General features: G+C 43.9%; 1 protein-coding gene across 7 annotated transcripts in view; it reads left to right on the forward strand.

Annotated features, from left to right (window-relative positions):
• The first annotated feature begins 206 nt into the window (after positions 1–206).
• Positions 207–16,373, forward strand: part of GAS2L3 (growth arrest specific 2 like 3) — a 412,693-nt gene continuing 396,526 nt past the window's right edge. For 5 of the 7 annotated variants that reach the window (XM_069629355.1, XM_069629354.1, XM_069629359.1 and 2 more), the window contains exon 1: positions 213–350. The gene's annotated coding sequence lies outside the window, so the exon portion shown is untranslated. Of the gene's footprint in view, positions 351–16,373 lie in introns of all 7 variants that reach the window. The other 2 variants (XM_069629358.1, XM_069629356.1) reach the window with 2 other exon arrangements.

The following is a 16,373-nucleotide window of genomic DNA, read 5'->3' on the forward strand; positions in this document are numbered from 1 at the left end:
CTTTTTCAAAAAATGCACGTTTTGCTGGGATTAAACTGCTTCCAGCGCTTTGAGCTGGAGGAATTCAGATTGTATGATGGCCGCCGCATCTACCAACGATCGAGTCGGTTGATACGAGTCTGGTCGTGTCAGTGTTGATCCTCCAGGCGAAGGATGGGCAGCTCCACCCACAGCGCCCTCCTGATTGGCTTTTTCGAACTGCGCTAAAGTGTCTAGCAAATGAGTGAATCCCAGGGCTGAAAAGCGGGTGATCTGAAGAGGATCCTGATAACAAGTGAGGTGTGTTCTACCACAGCAAGCACAGCTGGGCTTAAAGAAAATAGAGAGGCGAAGAATACGAGCTTTCAAAAGTAAGTGCCCGCTTCACTGTGCACCGCCGCAAAGCACCCACAGCCATGCGGGCTGTATTTGACACTTGTCAGGGAGCAGGAGACTCGTGATTATCATGCGCAATCTGGGCTGAAACTCACAGGAAATGAACAATCACGGCTCTGGTGTTCCTTCCATGGCGGATCCTAGCTTTATTTTTAAACATCACGTTGGAGTCGTACAATTAATGTCTTCTGCAGATTTTGGGACTGATGACACCCATGACCACACTCATATTGTCAAAGCGAACATTGCTTTCGTTTAATGCATACAGTGGGACGGGACATATACTCATCTGGTGCCTGTATAAGGAACGCGGAGATGATTGCAGAAATATGCACGTGGAAACGTATAAGGTGGTGCACTTTACGGCATACGGATCAACAATGCTTCTTTACTGAGAGAATGAGCACGCGTTCTGGCGTGTGAATGAAGTACAGAGTCTTAGGGAGGAGGGGGGAGTGGGTGTAACTAGAATTAAGGCTGTAAAATGGCATATACGAGTTCAACCCGATATCTGCTTTCGGCGGGTAGATGATGGCAGCACCTGGGCAGGTGAGGCAGCCTCTAGCATGTGAGGAAACGTACTTGCACTCGAGGCTCTCCGTGGATATGGAATGGTTTTAATTGGGTAATGTATGGAGTGAAAGTGGCAATCAAGTGTGCATGCTCAGTATACTCAAGTGCTTTCTTTGCTTGTTCTGCCAACGTGATCGTATGGGTACGTTGATTTGAGTAATAACTGGATAGTTTATTTAATCATAAAAGGAGAATTCATTTTGTTTTATGCACTGGGTACTTATTGTTTTTCGGTCTTCTCGTGACATTAAAATCATTTTGATCAGTTCGCATTTCTTGGTGGACTAAGTCCTAAGGGACTTTACCATTAGTGAACTAAGAACAAATTCACTTTGTGGTGTGTTTTGATAAGCTAATGCGGTCCATGCTATTGTGATGAATTAACAATAAAAGTATACATGGATCAACCCTGGATTGTGTGTGGTGGAGGGAGCTGCAGGGGTTCTACAGCCAAACTGAAATGAATCATTGGAGCGTCATCCCAATTTTGTCTGTTAAGCAAAACAAGGCAGGTGCAATGCAGTTTTGTGTAGAGGATCCCAATATTTGGTCAAGTGAGGAAAGTTTTGCCACTTTCCTTCATAGCATTCTTATGGGTGGTGCCGGTATAGAGAACTTAAATACATATTTATGGGTAGAGGAAGGCGTGAGGGGACTTTTTATGGGTGGTATACCCCCCATAAAAAGTCAGGGAGACTGCATTGGTGAGTTGGCCCCACTATGGATGTCTAAGATACCCTTTTTATGGCTCCATAGCTTGCAATTTAGCCAGTGGACCCGATTTCCTCCCAAACAATATTTTGTGTGCACCAATAAAGATTACCCCTGCTATCTGCGCAGGGAGTATTAATTCTTTTAAAGACTAGGAGGCGAGCATTATGCTTCAACTTCTTTTATTACCACTCTTTAGCAGTTTCAACAAACTATAACAAAACTAACAACTTTTGAAATGTCCAAAGTGACTTTCCCCTCTTTGAACTACGAATCCCATAGTCTCTGTAGTCCATCACTCTCCAGCTCAGCTATTACCAAATCCTGTCCCTGAGCTCCTCCTTTCTTTTACGTGCTCTGACTGGCCCTTATACGCTAGAACTTTTGTCCCGCCAACATTGCGAAGACTTAATCCACTCCAACTATCTGCCGAGATTGTCCGCCTGCTCGGTCAATTTCGATTACTAGCCATCTCACTCAACTATTCGTCTGCTCTTCTCCTAAGAAGGAAACAAAACAGAATATAAGGGTGGTGTCTAGCTTTATCATATCATTACACATTATACTCAACAGTACATATGATCAACAAATACCAGCGGGTGGGAAACTAATGCTCGCCTCCTAGTCTTTAATAGAATTAATACTCCCTGTGCAGATAGCAGGGGTAATCTTTATTCTATGGCAAGACTGGAGGCGAGAAAAAGCTTCCCCAATACTGTAACGGCTATATTCTCAGATGACCTAAAGTAAAACTCTCTGAAGCTACGATCATTAGCCCAGTCTGCTGCTAGCATGATCTCTTGCAAGGGTGCTCCCAGTGCTCCAGATAATATTTTGAGGTGGGAGTATTTTACGCATGATTTTTCAAATTGGAGAGTAAATGAAATTTCAAGAGAGTAAAAATGAGTTTTCTCCTCTGCAAGAGAGTAAAACTTATCCAACACATGCACCCAGTGCATACGTAAAATCAGACCCAAAGACCAAAAGCGTTGTAGATCAAAGTTGTCTGGCTTGTGCAGAGTCTTTCACTCCACATGCAAACGGCACATCCCGTCTGGGCACATAGTAACAGCACATCACTCCACTTGATAATGGCATATATCCTCCCTGAACATGCTAGCTATGCATCTCCTCTTGACACATACTAGCAAGTACGCCAAGTACTCTGTGCACATGGTAAAGGCACATCTACTTTCAGCATTTTCAGAAATGTGCTATTAGCATTTGAAGAGCAAATGTGTGTCATTTGCATGTGTAAATTGCACCTTTACACTGTGGGCATGCTAACAGCACATCTCTATGCATATGCTAATAGCAGACATTGTTTTCACATATTGATAGAACATGTTCTTTTTAGCAAGCTTGATATTTGTACATGTTAACAGGACCTATCTTTGCCCATAGTGACCTCCAATCTCTTCTCTGCGCATGCTATTGGCACATCTCTTCTCGTCTGCTAATGGTGCATCTTCTCTGCGCACATACTAATGGGACAACTCTCTGTACTTGTGCGATAACTGCACCCATGTGCACAGAGGAGATGTGCATGGTAACGACATGCCTTCTACGCACATGCTAATGGTACGTATCCTCTCTGCACTTGCTGACTGCACATCCCATGCGTGCACATACTAACTGCATATCCTGTGCAGCAACGGGATGTGCAGTTAGCATGTGCAAACTCCACATCCTGTCTATGCAGATGCTAACGCTGCATGCTAACAGCACATCTCGGCTCTGCATGCTAATTGCCCTTCTGTTCCTTGGCACATGCAAATGACACATCTTTACTAAGTACGTACTATGGGGACATTTCTTCTCTGTGAGTGCTAACGTAGCATCTCCTCTGCCCATGATATAACAGCACATCTCCTCTCTGCCAGTCATAACGGCAGGGCTCCCTTCTGCACAGGCTAAAATGTTGCATCCAAAGAAAGGGTGGAAAGCTACTGGGCAGGAGGGCACTACCCAAGTTCCAATTACGGGAAACTGCCATGATGGGTGTGGCGCAGAGGGAAGACTGCAGATGAGTCGCTTCTTTCTTACAAGAAATGCAAGAATGAAGAATGACCGTTCACACAAGTTACTATCAGTGCTGGAAATTGACAAAATGAACTGGGGCCAAATGTACCTGATTTTCCCCCTCCCCTTTCCTTATTCAGCCTGACTCGAACATGTCCTCACCAGCCCCCACCACAATGCCCAACAGTGCTCTCCTGGCATTCTGCTGTGTTTTGCTCTAATAAATTACCATTCGAAATGGGATAATAACCTTTACCACAGTGCTTAACAGCAGAAGGAATTTGGCTAAAAGCGCTATGTAAGCACACATACTCCCTTTCGACCTGTTATTGGCATAGCTTCCTTACACATGCAGCAGCACATCTCTCTCTGCACATGCTAACTGAGCATCTCTTTTCTGCATGCGCTATAGGCAAATATATTCAGTTCAGGCTAATGGGACCGTTCATCCCAGCATGGGGTAATGGCACATCCCTCGTGATATAGCCCAACAGCAAGCACACGTCTTACTACAGCCAGCATAACTTTATAAATTATACTTTACAAAGCAGGTTTACAACAGGCAGCAAGTAAAGGAATAATTGTAGATGTGTTGGCTCCCGCCCCTTTATTTCAGCACTTTGAGGGGGGTGGTGGGGGTAGCTGGTGGCTTGTGAGATTAAGCCGACCTACCTGACCTCTTTCGCATGCAGGGGCACAACAAAACCTATATTTCGTGGGGCGGGGGGGAATTAAGTCATGATAGGAGGGGTCACTTCAGAAAATAGGCAGGGCAAACTTGGAGGCTCTGCCCCCACTGTTCTACCCAACTCCTCCCATGGTCTGGTGTGGGGAAGAACTATTGAATAGTAAGTTTTAAAGCTCAATATGCAGAGGTGATTGAAGACTTTCTTGAAAGTAACAGCTTTAAAGTTTTACTGTGTTTGTTCAAGTACATTTTTCTGAGCACACACAGTAAAACATTAACACAGCCAGTTTGGGGAAAAGACTTCCCTCACCTCCCTGCCTATCAAAATGCAAGTACACACATCCAGGGGTGCACCTATGCTAAAATGTAGGCTGGGGCTAACCCTTCAAATGTTGACAAAGGCACTAACTTCAGAGACTGTGGAGGAATGGCAAATTTACTTGTGTAGGGGCATCTAACTTCATTACTCATTGTAATAAGAATATTCTAGTGCAGCTTCAATGTTACAATCAGTTAACTGCTCCCTCCTTTGAGTTTGAAACACCCTCTTCTTGCAGAACCTGAAGGTCCTAGAAAGTGTGAAAATGGCAGATGGTGTGCAATGAAAGACTCAATACCTAGCATAACGGGGCATTGCAGAGTGTAGGGCAGTACTCTGGACGGGCCAAGCACCTTCAGTGGCTGGGAGCAACAGGGGAGAAAATGTAATGTTGGTTCTACCATAGTCCGCTATACATACTAGAATCTCTGGTGCACTGACTGGCTGGTGACACTATGTCTGCCTGTAAAATCCAGTGTTACAAGAATGGGGGAGGGCCAGTGCAGCAATAATGCAATTCTATGCAGATGTATTGAAGCCACTAGCAGCGGAGCACCAGTATACACCAATGTGTCCCTACACTTATTAAAACTGTCCTTTTGTAAGGGTGTAAATGTAAATGCACTCCAATTTTTGCAATTGAAGTCAGGGTGAGATTACATTATTTGCCCAGCATCACACACTTGCGCTAAATAGCGAAGCTGGGATTATAACCCGCTCTTTCAATTTGGGCATAGCCACCTTCTTCCGCGCTCTACTTGGAACAAAATGTTTAGTTTTGGGTGTCAAAACCTACAATAATAATAATGCCCTATAGAGTTTACTTGCATAGTAAAGCATCATAACATGTAAATCCTTATAGCAGCATTTTGTGCCAAAATAATATCACTGTACCTCCTGCATGGGAAACTAGAAGATGCAAAAGGTAAAACATCCTGGATTTACCCACTTCATTTTCAGTGCTTTAAAAACGCCCCCAAAAGTAAGTTTTGCCATAAACTCACTTAGGTTTCGAGATTCGTCACAAACTTCCAGCGTGTTATGTGTGGTTATTAAAGAATATTCAATTTAGGACATCAAAGCAACCTTTACTTTTTAGCATATCAAGCTATTAGATGTTATGGGTATGAACACATTTCAAAAGGGTGCATGCTTTATTGTGTTGCTCGCTTAGCTGTCACAGATTTGGTCTTTCAGTTAGAAATTTACCATCATGTGTAAGAAAGGCTATGCTGCTGGCAAAAGAAACGCTATAGTGCCATCTAGTGGTGGAAAGTATTTTTTTAATGAATAAATCAAAGCTTACACGGTACGCAGTAGAAAATGAATTCATGTGTATTTGTCATAATTTCATGCGTAAAAAGGCTAGATACGCACGTTATCTGCAGGGTTGGGTTCTCCTGTTGTATACGCTTTGGATGCCATATCTCCTCTTACGGAGTGAACTCCATAATTTTGCAAGGCAGCCCTTGCTGCCTGCATTACTTCTCTGACCCGTCTCGCAATGGTAGCTGTCTTTACTGCATGAAAAGGTTTTCTACGCGTTATTAGCAATTGAGTAGTACTCACTGCTCTATTCTCTGCTGTCCTAGGATCATACTCCTTTGAAGCAGCTTGCAACGCACCATTTGATATTATTCGGGAAATACGGGTAGTGAACTGTCGAAGTACCTGTATTAGTGTTCTTCGCACTATCGCGTAGGTCACTCCTTCTGGTCCAAATGTGCTCCTATTAATGTCTAAAGCTCTGATATCCGACACTCGTTTACAGGACATCGTCAGTTTCTCTGACAGCTGCTTGAGAGATAGATCTGTCTGCTGGCCAGCTCTCTATCAACCGCAGAACCACTGTCACATCCCATAGGGCATTGTATTTAGGTTCAGGCGGTACTTTAAACTTAGCTCCTCTGATGAGCCTAACTACTGCTGGATGTTCTCCTACCGGGGCTCCCTTGATCGGTAAGTGCCCCGCTGAGATCGCTGATCTGTACACTCCTATGGTGCGGAATGCTTTCCCGTCTTGTAGGAGCTGTGCCAGAAAATTCAGTATAGCCACTACAGGTGCTGAAATGGGATGAAGATTTCTCCCTCTACACCAGCCAGTCCACTTGGCCCAAGCCGCGTCGTAGCGCCTCCTAGTAGATGGAGCCCGTGATTCTGCAATGAGCTCTGCAGCCTGCATCGAAATGCCTGGCAGCTCCCATCGTTTCCTGATATCATGCATGCGATGAGCGGGAGTGTCCCTCACACTGTCCAGCTGGGTCCGTGAATAGTCGCTCTCCTTCGGGGAGGACTCTCTGGAGATCTATCGAGAGTTCCATTAGTGTCGGGAACCACACTTGTGATTTCCACAACGGTGCTACTACAACCAGCTTCGCCTTCTCCCTCCGACATTTCGCCAGCACTCTGCTCAACATCTTGAAGGGAGGAAATGCGTAATGGAGGTCGCCTGACCAGTCTTGCAGGAATGAGTCTGTCCCTTGCGCGTCTGGGTCTAACCTCCAGCTGAAGTAATTGGCTGTCTGAGTGTTGAGGCGAGACGCAAACAGATCCGTGTGCACTGGACCCCACCTCCGATCCAGTATCTGAAATACTGAGGGATCCAGCTTGCAGTCGCTGGAGTCTGTGAGGTATCGGGAATTCCAGTCTGCTACTACGTTCAGTGCTCTGGGTAGGTATTCTGCTGTCACTGAAGTCCTTGTCTGCAGGCAAAAGTGCCAAAAATCCTTTGCTAGCTTCGCTAGCATCTTGGATCTTGTTCCGCCTAAGTGATTTATGTAACAAACTGCTGATATGTTGTCCATCTTCAACAGTACGAATGACTTCACTTTGTCCCTCGTGAATGTCTTGATTGCGAAGGAGCCCGCTGGGAGCTTGAGGCAGTTTATGTGTAGGTGCAGCTCATCTTTGCTCCACTTGCCTCCTGTCTGCAACTCTCCGCATCGTGCTCCCCATCCTAGGTGGCTGGTGTCTGATTCTATGATCAGGTCTGGCCGATCTCCGAAAATGGCACGTCCATTCCAGGCGTCCATATTCTGCAACCACCATTCCAGTTCCGTGATGGATTCCTGATCCAATGGTATCAATTGGTGATACTTCAATCCCTGTTGAAGGTGTCTTATTTTCAATCTTTGTAAGGCTCGATAATGTAAGGGTCCTGGAAATATGGCTTGAATGGAAGCTGCTAACAGGCCCACAATTCTCGCGAGGGCTCTTGGCGAAATCACTCTCTTCTTCAGACATGGGCTGATCTCTTTTGATATCTCGAATTTTCCTTGCTGGAAGTTCCAGCATAGCTTTTCTTGTGTCTAATACGAACCTTAGAAAATCTAGCCTCTGTGCTGGCTTGGTATCTGACTTCTCTGTGTTCACTAGAAATCCTAAAGACTGGAGTAGGTCTAGAACCCAATTCGTCTGATATTCTAGCGCTTCTCGATCCTCTGCAAGAAGTAAAAGGTTGTCTAGATATATTATTAACCATATACCTTTCTCTCGGATTGCTGCTGCTACTGGTTTCATCAGCTTGGTGAAAGCCCATGGCGCTGACGCAAGGCCAAAGGGCATCGTCTTGAATTGCCAGAGCTGCTTCTTCCAGTGGAAAGCCAGGAATGTCCTGAAATGCTACTGTACTGGAATCGTCAGGTAAGCATCCTTTAAGTCTAGTCTCGTCAACCAGTCCCCCTTTCTCAGGCAATCTCTGAGCTGATGGATCCCTTCCACCTTGAAATGGTGGTAAACAATCCATCCATTCAGCCCTTTCAGATTTATTACTGGTCGCACTTTCTCCTTCCTGTAAACGAGAAACATGTTGCTTATGAAACTGGGGGCTTCTGAGAACCTCTCTATGGCTCTCTTCTGCGCTAGGAGCGATAACTCGTGATCTAGAGATTCCTGCTCTGCTACTGCTAGGCGCTGCTGAAGGGGGGGCACGGGTCTGCGCTGGTGGATGTACAAATTCTATCTGCAGACCTCTGACGGTTTGCAAAATCCAGGCATCGCTGGAAAGCGCGCACCAGTTTTCCCCAGAACATACTGGTTCTTCCTCCTACTGGCAATCGTTCTTACCTGGTATAAATCCTTGCCCTCGGCTGAAGCCTCTGCTTCTCCGACCCATGGTGTTACGGCCTCTGGCTGGAAAGAACGCATCCTGCTGTCTGTTCTCCCAGTATTGAGCTCTATGATTGGAGGGTCTTCTCCCTCCTTGTTGGCGACAGGTTGCACGACCCCTGAAACAACCGGTCCTGACAAAAACTCTATGCGGGAATATCTTCCGGATGGATACCTGGGCTTTCTCCAACGATGTGTACGTGCCCATGAAACGGCCTATCTCCTTCCCGAAAGTTTCTCCGAAGAGGATCCCCTGAGCTGCTTCTCCAGCCTTATAGGACGTTAGGTCGCTGAGCTTCGGGTCGATCTTTAGCAATAGACCTCTCCTTCTCTCTGATGCGATGGCGCAGTTAGCGTTCCCTAGAAGGCAAACGGCTCTTTGCGCCCAACCTGCTAAGGCCTCCGGATCTACTTCCTCTCGCTCTTTCTGCCAGATCCATGGTCTTAGCGAGAGGGCCTTCCAGGTCTAGCACTTTCTCCTGGCAACTCTTCCATTATCTGTCTATACCCTTACGGGGGTTCTTGCTGGTCTTGGATACAAAGGTAAGCATTTTAGGGTCCAGCTCAGGGGTCTCTGCCACTTTTCCGGGAAGGCCCGGACATGGGCATTCCGCTTGGAGGCGCTGTCTACCCTCCTTGTCTAAGGCCTTTTTCAGCCTCGCCGTCATGTATTGTGGGAGGGAGGTGGCGGGGGGGTGTGTATCTGGTCTTCCAAATACACCATAAAAACACATACTCAACAAAGGAGCACACACCGGGCAAAAAGCAATGCTGCTTATTACAGCTGGGCAAGCACAAATCAAACGGAACAGTGGAATTAATCTTATTGATGAGCTGACATCTGAATGCACTGGGTACATTTGTTTTATACCATAGAACACAATGGTCGGAAATCATTGAAAACACTTGCAATTTGGTATGTTCACATTTTTTATGTTTCCCAGACATTTCATTGGCTACTCTACGTCATATCCTTGATGCTAAACGTATGTCAGTGAAGTATGATTGGAGCAAAATGTTAAACAATATCCCAACACATCACCTCCCTATGTGGCTGCACATTGATTCTCAGTTCACCCGGAAGAATTACCAATTAGTAAAATAACATTTGGGCTGACCGCCGGAACTTTAATACACTGCCATTAGCCTGCACCATTGAGAACGGTACACGAGACACCCTGCTTTGGTGGCAAAGGAACCATTCACACAACACCTGCTAGATGATGACCTTCGCAAGCCCTGTGGTAGATCCTCTGAGCACAGTGACTTACCACCTGATTGGTTCTCCCAGGAATGCCACTTTGTCTAGTGACCCTTTCCCATAGCCACCTGCTGATGTTCGAACCCCACCAGCCCTTCTGCACGGCACTGTACCATCCCTCTTTCCCATTTGCCATTGTACAGCACTGAACCCTGGATTTGCATCAAAGGCCTGGTGCGGCACCATGGTATATCGTATCCAGTGGAAGTCTTACAGAATATATCTTTATGGGCCGTGAGCACCTGTTTTCCTTTTTGTGCCCTTTCGGTTTTATACTCTAGAATCATATGCTTGTTTTTTTTCTCCCCTGGGACATGCTTTCCAGCTGTTTATAGTTATCTTCATACACCTCCCCCACCAACCCCCATCTATCCATTTGAATTCTACTGTGTGCCCCTGGAATATCTTCCTGGTTTTGCACAAGGACATATGCATCAGATATCCTCCTTTCTCTACTGTCGCTTCATGTGGCAGGAATAGTTTTTTCGGTGGTCCTGCAATGTGTGGGATGAGTGAGCACACACAGTATGTGCCATTGGTGCTTCCCCACCCCACCTTCATCATCTCTCTGTACCATGCATTTTCAGATTTCCAGGCAGGTCACCATCCTCCCGACAGCAATGTAGTATTCTGTAATACTCGATATACTTCACCTAGTACGTGTCTGCCCTCCACCATCAGCAGGTGTGCTCGTATTACCCCTATGTCTTAAGAACTGAAAAAGGAGAAGAGAGAATACAGAAACACAAAGCAATCCAATCCCTATCATATTTACATCATTTTTGTTCTATCCCCATTCCCCCTAGTGTGTTCCTGCCCCTCTTCTCTTTTAATTGCGTTCCTTTTATAAAACCTCCCCATCAGGTGATGCTTTCTCTTTCCAATCTGCTGCTGATGTCTCTGCGCACGTCTGAAAGGTGAATCCTTGTTAGTCGTTCTTTGATCTTCACCACTGTTGGTATTGAGTAGACAGCCTCAAAGGGGGCCGCAGGACCTCGGCTTCTTCCACCTTCTTACTGTATTACGGATCAGAATTTGATCACCAGGATAGAGGGACTATGCTTGTGCGTAGTCCTCCCCTTGATTGGTATGTATGCCATCTTCAATGTTGGTCTGCCGACTTGTTGGTCGTTGAACCTGGCGGGAGATGTAGAGAAGCACATTTGTCATCTCTATCAAATATTTCGAATATTTGAACAACAATGAATACAATCTACAATTAAACTTTACAGAAAGTACATCTTCAATTCATTTTTTGGACTTGGAATTATATATAAAAAATGACACAATACACACAACTTTATTTGTCAAACCAACTGCAGGCAATACAATTCTACATGCAAGAAGTAACCATCCAGACCATGTAATTCTAAATATTCCATATGGGGAATTGCTGCGAATAAAGGGGAACTGCACAGAAAATGAGCAATAAGAGAAATGTGCCAAAGACTCAATAAAACAAATTCTAAGCAAGAGGCTACAATCATCAAAATCTTCAGAAGACTTATCAAAAAACGCAAACTAGGACAAGAGCAGAACTGCTGATCAATATAGATAAATTAACATCTACAACCAATATGAACAAATTAAGATTTACAACTATGTACAGCTCAAACACCAAGGTTATTGGATCAATTCTATCAAAAAATTGGCATATTTTAAAATTGGATGAAAAAATTTCAGATTTTCTGGTAGATATAGAATGCTTTTCGAATAGCAAAAAAATCTAAAGGATATACTAAGTCGCTGACATTTTATAAACCAAATGAAAGAATAAGGTCTACCACAAACGTGGAATAAGAAACCACTTAAATACAATTTCAAGTGTGGCAAAAGTAAAATCTGTTCCAATTCAGACAATGGAAAACAAGATATTGTACTGCCAAATGGAATAAGTAGAAAAACAGGCAATTTATAAATTGCAACACAAAATATGCGGCATAAGGCATTCAATGCACATGCCTCAAACTATACGTAGGCAGTACTATCGGACCAGTAAAATGAGAATTCTTGAAGATTTGAGAACAATCAAAAATGAAGACATAGGATTTCCATTAGGATATCATCACTAACAGGAACACCAGAGTGAACCAAAGGATGATATTACATTCTTTGGGATTGAAAGAATCTGTATGCTGCCACGAGGAGGCAATATCGAGAAGATTTTAAGATCCAGAGAGGCACTATGGATATGCCTACTGCACACATGCCAGAGCGGTCTAAATGAAGATGCAGAGGTGAACAATTTACTTTAAAAAAAATGTATTTACGGACACTGAAATTTAAAAAGCTAGTTCAGCCCATGCCTCAAACTATTTGAAAGTTGAGTTAATTTAACAATGCTAGTTGGTGTGCTTATCTGGTAGTTTTTAGACTCTAGATTGACCATAATGAAAAGCTTATGTAGTGTTGGCTAAAACAATATATTACACAATTGGAACGAAATTTGAAAATAAATTGAGAAGTTTGTGCAATAAACAACAATTGGCGACAAACAAAGGAAGAAACTAAACCCAAACCAAAATAGCGGCGACGTTATGACACGATCGCGTACAACAAGTGTAATCGCGTCATCACGCAACTACAAATAAGCAGCCATTTTGAATCGAATCGTTGGTTATCGTGCCACGCTTTCTTTGAAGCTACGGGAAACCCACAAGCATAATTAGCTGTATTCTTAAGGCTTTTTGGAATTGATGTAACCTGACTAGTTCAGTCTAGATGCATAAGCATGCAGACCTTGTTGAAGGAGGAAAATTTGGGAAACTGAAAACGTTTTACCTGCTTTTATCTGCAGAATCGCCTAAATTCAAGACACACAAAAAACAAACAAAAACAAAAAAGCTTTGAATCGATTTGAACAATATAATGATCTTTGGATGTTAGAGATGCATCATATTGTAAGTCCTTTTTCATTATGATTTGTACAAACACAAAATCTAGAGCTATACTACTGAAAATTATATCTTTGTAATGGAAACAAAAAATAGATTATACCTGAAAATAAGTGCTGTTTACATTATTAAAGTCGGAGTCATGACAGAAACCCTGCTGATGAACCACCACCTTTTTTTAGGTGGGGAAACCCATGCATCAAGGGCTATTGTGTGCTAAAAGTGAATTAAATAAAAGTTTGGTGCAAATTACCGGATCTCCATTCTCATTTTAACACTATACTTCTAGGAAACTGGTCAGCCTCAGCATCAGGAATCGGATTGCGGCCAATCTTAAATACTATACCTAATGAATAACAAAACAAATAATAAGGAATCGCCATAAATTGTTGTAAGGCTGAATAATTCTCAACTGGTATCTATCAAATATTGCGTGCTGAGGATTTCTGAGCTAGGGTTAGCATCCGAAATTGAACGTGAAGGAGGGAAATACGCGTGCATCCTCCTACCCATTACAATTTCGTGCAGAGTCAAGTCCTGATCCGCAACGAGTTTCAGATAGAGCAGAAAGGGCAGGAAGGAGGCAAGAAAGACTATTTTGGCACAGAGTAGGTGTTCGCTAGGCCAAGTGCTCTTTTAGTAAGCTGTCGAGCCTTTCGGCAATCCTGTTTGCTTGCGGCCGGTACACTGTGCAAAGCTTGTGTCTTTATCCCTACGAGACACGTTTATCTCATCGAAAAGGTTGTTGCCTAAGTGCTGGCCATTGTCCGACCTTATCTTCTCACACACCACCCATCTTGGAAATACCTCCCTCACCAAAAATGTTGCTGCAGATCTTGCGTCATTCTTTGCACAGGGTCCCGTCTCAAGCCAACGTGAGAATGGACAAACCACCACAATTAGATACATATAAGAGGCACATTTTTCTTGATTGTCAACATAGTCGAGTGCTAGAAGGACCCTTCCAGTGTCTTCAAAGTATGACCAGAAAACAATTGTTAACGAATCATGCAGTCTTCCATAAAATCTGCCACTCTCTCATGCAAATTTGATACGTACCACCCTTCATCCAGTTTTGCCACTATACTTTCTTTTTACTGAAAGACCCTGTTTACATCTATAAAGGAAATGAGACCATCAGGCACGGAGTAAAGCAAATACAAAGTTTTATTTTCACTCGAGTGGGCTCAGGTTCAACCACGACCCGTATCTCGGGGAGAGTAGTGAAGTGAGCAATTTACAGAAGAGAAATCTCCTGTTTTGTACACATCGGCTCACTGAAGCTGTCAGTGGCTCAGACATTTTATGGTTGCCTGCTATGTATAGAGATTCTGAGAAAATACATTTATCAGCAGTTCTTTGCTTGAACACCCGGACTTTACAAGATAACACCCAGACGAGGAGACGTTCCCACTCATCCTATCTTTGTTTGTGCGACCGAAGGTTACTCTGCAGCTGGAGCTATAGTTTGTTTAAGATGAGCCTTTTCTGTTATTGCATGTTTGACTATCCTTCGCGCGTACACCATGATTAGAGTTCAGTTTCATGCATCGTTTTGACAAAATGGTTTCTTTGGAGATACAAAATGGAGTAGCTTAAGGTAACCTAAATATGTGCAGTTTCACAAACTCTCCTTTCAGCCTAAGATAATACATTTCTTGTTGTATAGGTCACCTTATTCCTGTATGTTAATTGCCCTTAACATTTTTGTATCGTCTGCATAATGAGGGCATTAGTTACATTTACCAGGGGCAAGCCCTGGAACAACCATGACATAGCACCGACTCTAAAGCAGCTAAGCACTGTATACAGAAGCAGCAGCATAGAATAACTCCTGCAAACATTGCAAGAACAGCACATATTTTCTACCTCCAAGCTTTAAGCAAATTCTATGCCCAGGTCCCAGTGTGCCAACTGCCTTCATCTGTATGAATTTTGGCCCCCAATTTGTGCAATCTTTTGGTGGCCTGAAATACTGTGGGGGAGGAGTCGGGTATGTAAACGCTACCTGAAGATCCCACCATTTTGCAAACTCCTCCCCTTTCAGCCAGCATTGTCTAGCACTGTTCTATTTTGAAGTGCAACTAATCGAATTGCTCTCAGTTCTAAAGTCGTATTGGACAATGTGTCGGTCGTTTCATTAACAGTTCTTTCTAATACTTGCGCTAATCGCCTGTCACGTGAGTTTATAGCTGTGCCCCAAGAAGGCACTATTGCCTTTACTATATCTCCTACTATTTGATCAGCAGCATCATCGTCCAAATCTAGTTTATGGCAATGTTTGAAAAGTTTTGAGGACACTGCCAAATATACCCCTGCTAATAGTATCCCTAAATAGCATGTCCCTCTCCAATCTTTAGGTAACCATGGGCATGCCTTCCTTCCATAAAATTAAAATAAACGGACCCCCAATATAATGGCGCCCTGTTTGGTTCACTAAAACAGTAATATTTATGCATGCATCATATGTACCCATGTACCATGACCCTTCCTTACTTAAATATAAAGGGGCCGCAGCAGGATTATTATTAATGGTATATGCTGGAGGAATTGCTTCTTTGGTCCCCACTGAGGCCATTCAGAAAGATATTGGTGATTGCTATGGCCTGGAATCCATTTTGGTTTGCTTGGTAGAGGCAGTGTTCTTTACAGTTCTATTATCGAACACTGCGCACCCCAAGGGCAACAATACCTGTTGATCAAAAACATTATTTGTCCCATCAAAGTTCCCTGTGGCACTGTCATTCCATTTGCCAAAGAGCATTGCCCTAAAGATCATGTAGCAAGCCGTGGACAAAGAGAGGGGATGTACATACCATCCTTGCCCCTTCTCTCCATGTTGTGGGAGAGGGGAACACACCCGACAATTTCTTTTATTGAGCTCCAAATGAGTATTGTTCAAAATCCTTAGAAATGTGTTAAGATCCCGCTCTCGATGCTCAAGATCAAGGGGGTGAAGGGTGTATGTCTGTACCTGGAAAGGAGACATGGTAGGTGAACTAGACATGGACAACATCTGTCTGAGTGGGTATGGGCTCTAGAGGACCCACAAAACGGTCATCAATATTATTTTGATGCTTACAACAAGACCAATTATTAAATATTTTTCTCGGGTTGACTTCCATTTCCTCACACCTGTGTAGTCCAAAATGGGGCATAGTATCTGTGTCCGTTAAGAAGCCTCATTGATACAGGCTTAAAAAGTGAATCTGTGGGTGGCACCAGACCACGTGGCCTCCCTTGATTGAAGTCATCTTTTCCCTGCCCTCCTCTACCTCAGGCGTCTTTGGGGAGTATGGAGGGAACATTGTTGCTTTCTTGTAGGTGGAACCCAGAGAATCCCACTTTCCTGCTTTTTAGGAAGTCCTTCCCTATCTATTTCCTTGACCGCAAATTGTACCGAGACACTCTAGGCACAGAAGG

Source organism: Ambystoma mexicanum, chromosome 12 (genome assembly GCF_040938575.1).
Source record: "Ambystoma mexicanum isolate Mex_15411 chromosome 12, UKY_AmexF1_1, whole genome shotgun sequence".
Lineage (NCBI taxonomy): Eukaryota > Metazoa > Chordata > Amphibia > Caudata > Ambystomatidae > Ambystoma > Ambystoma mexicanum.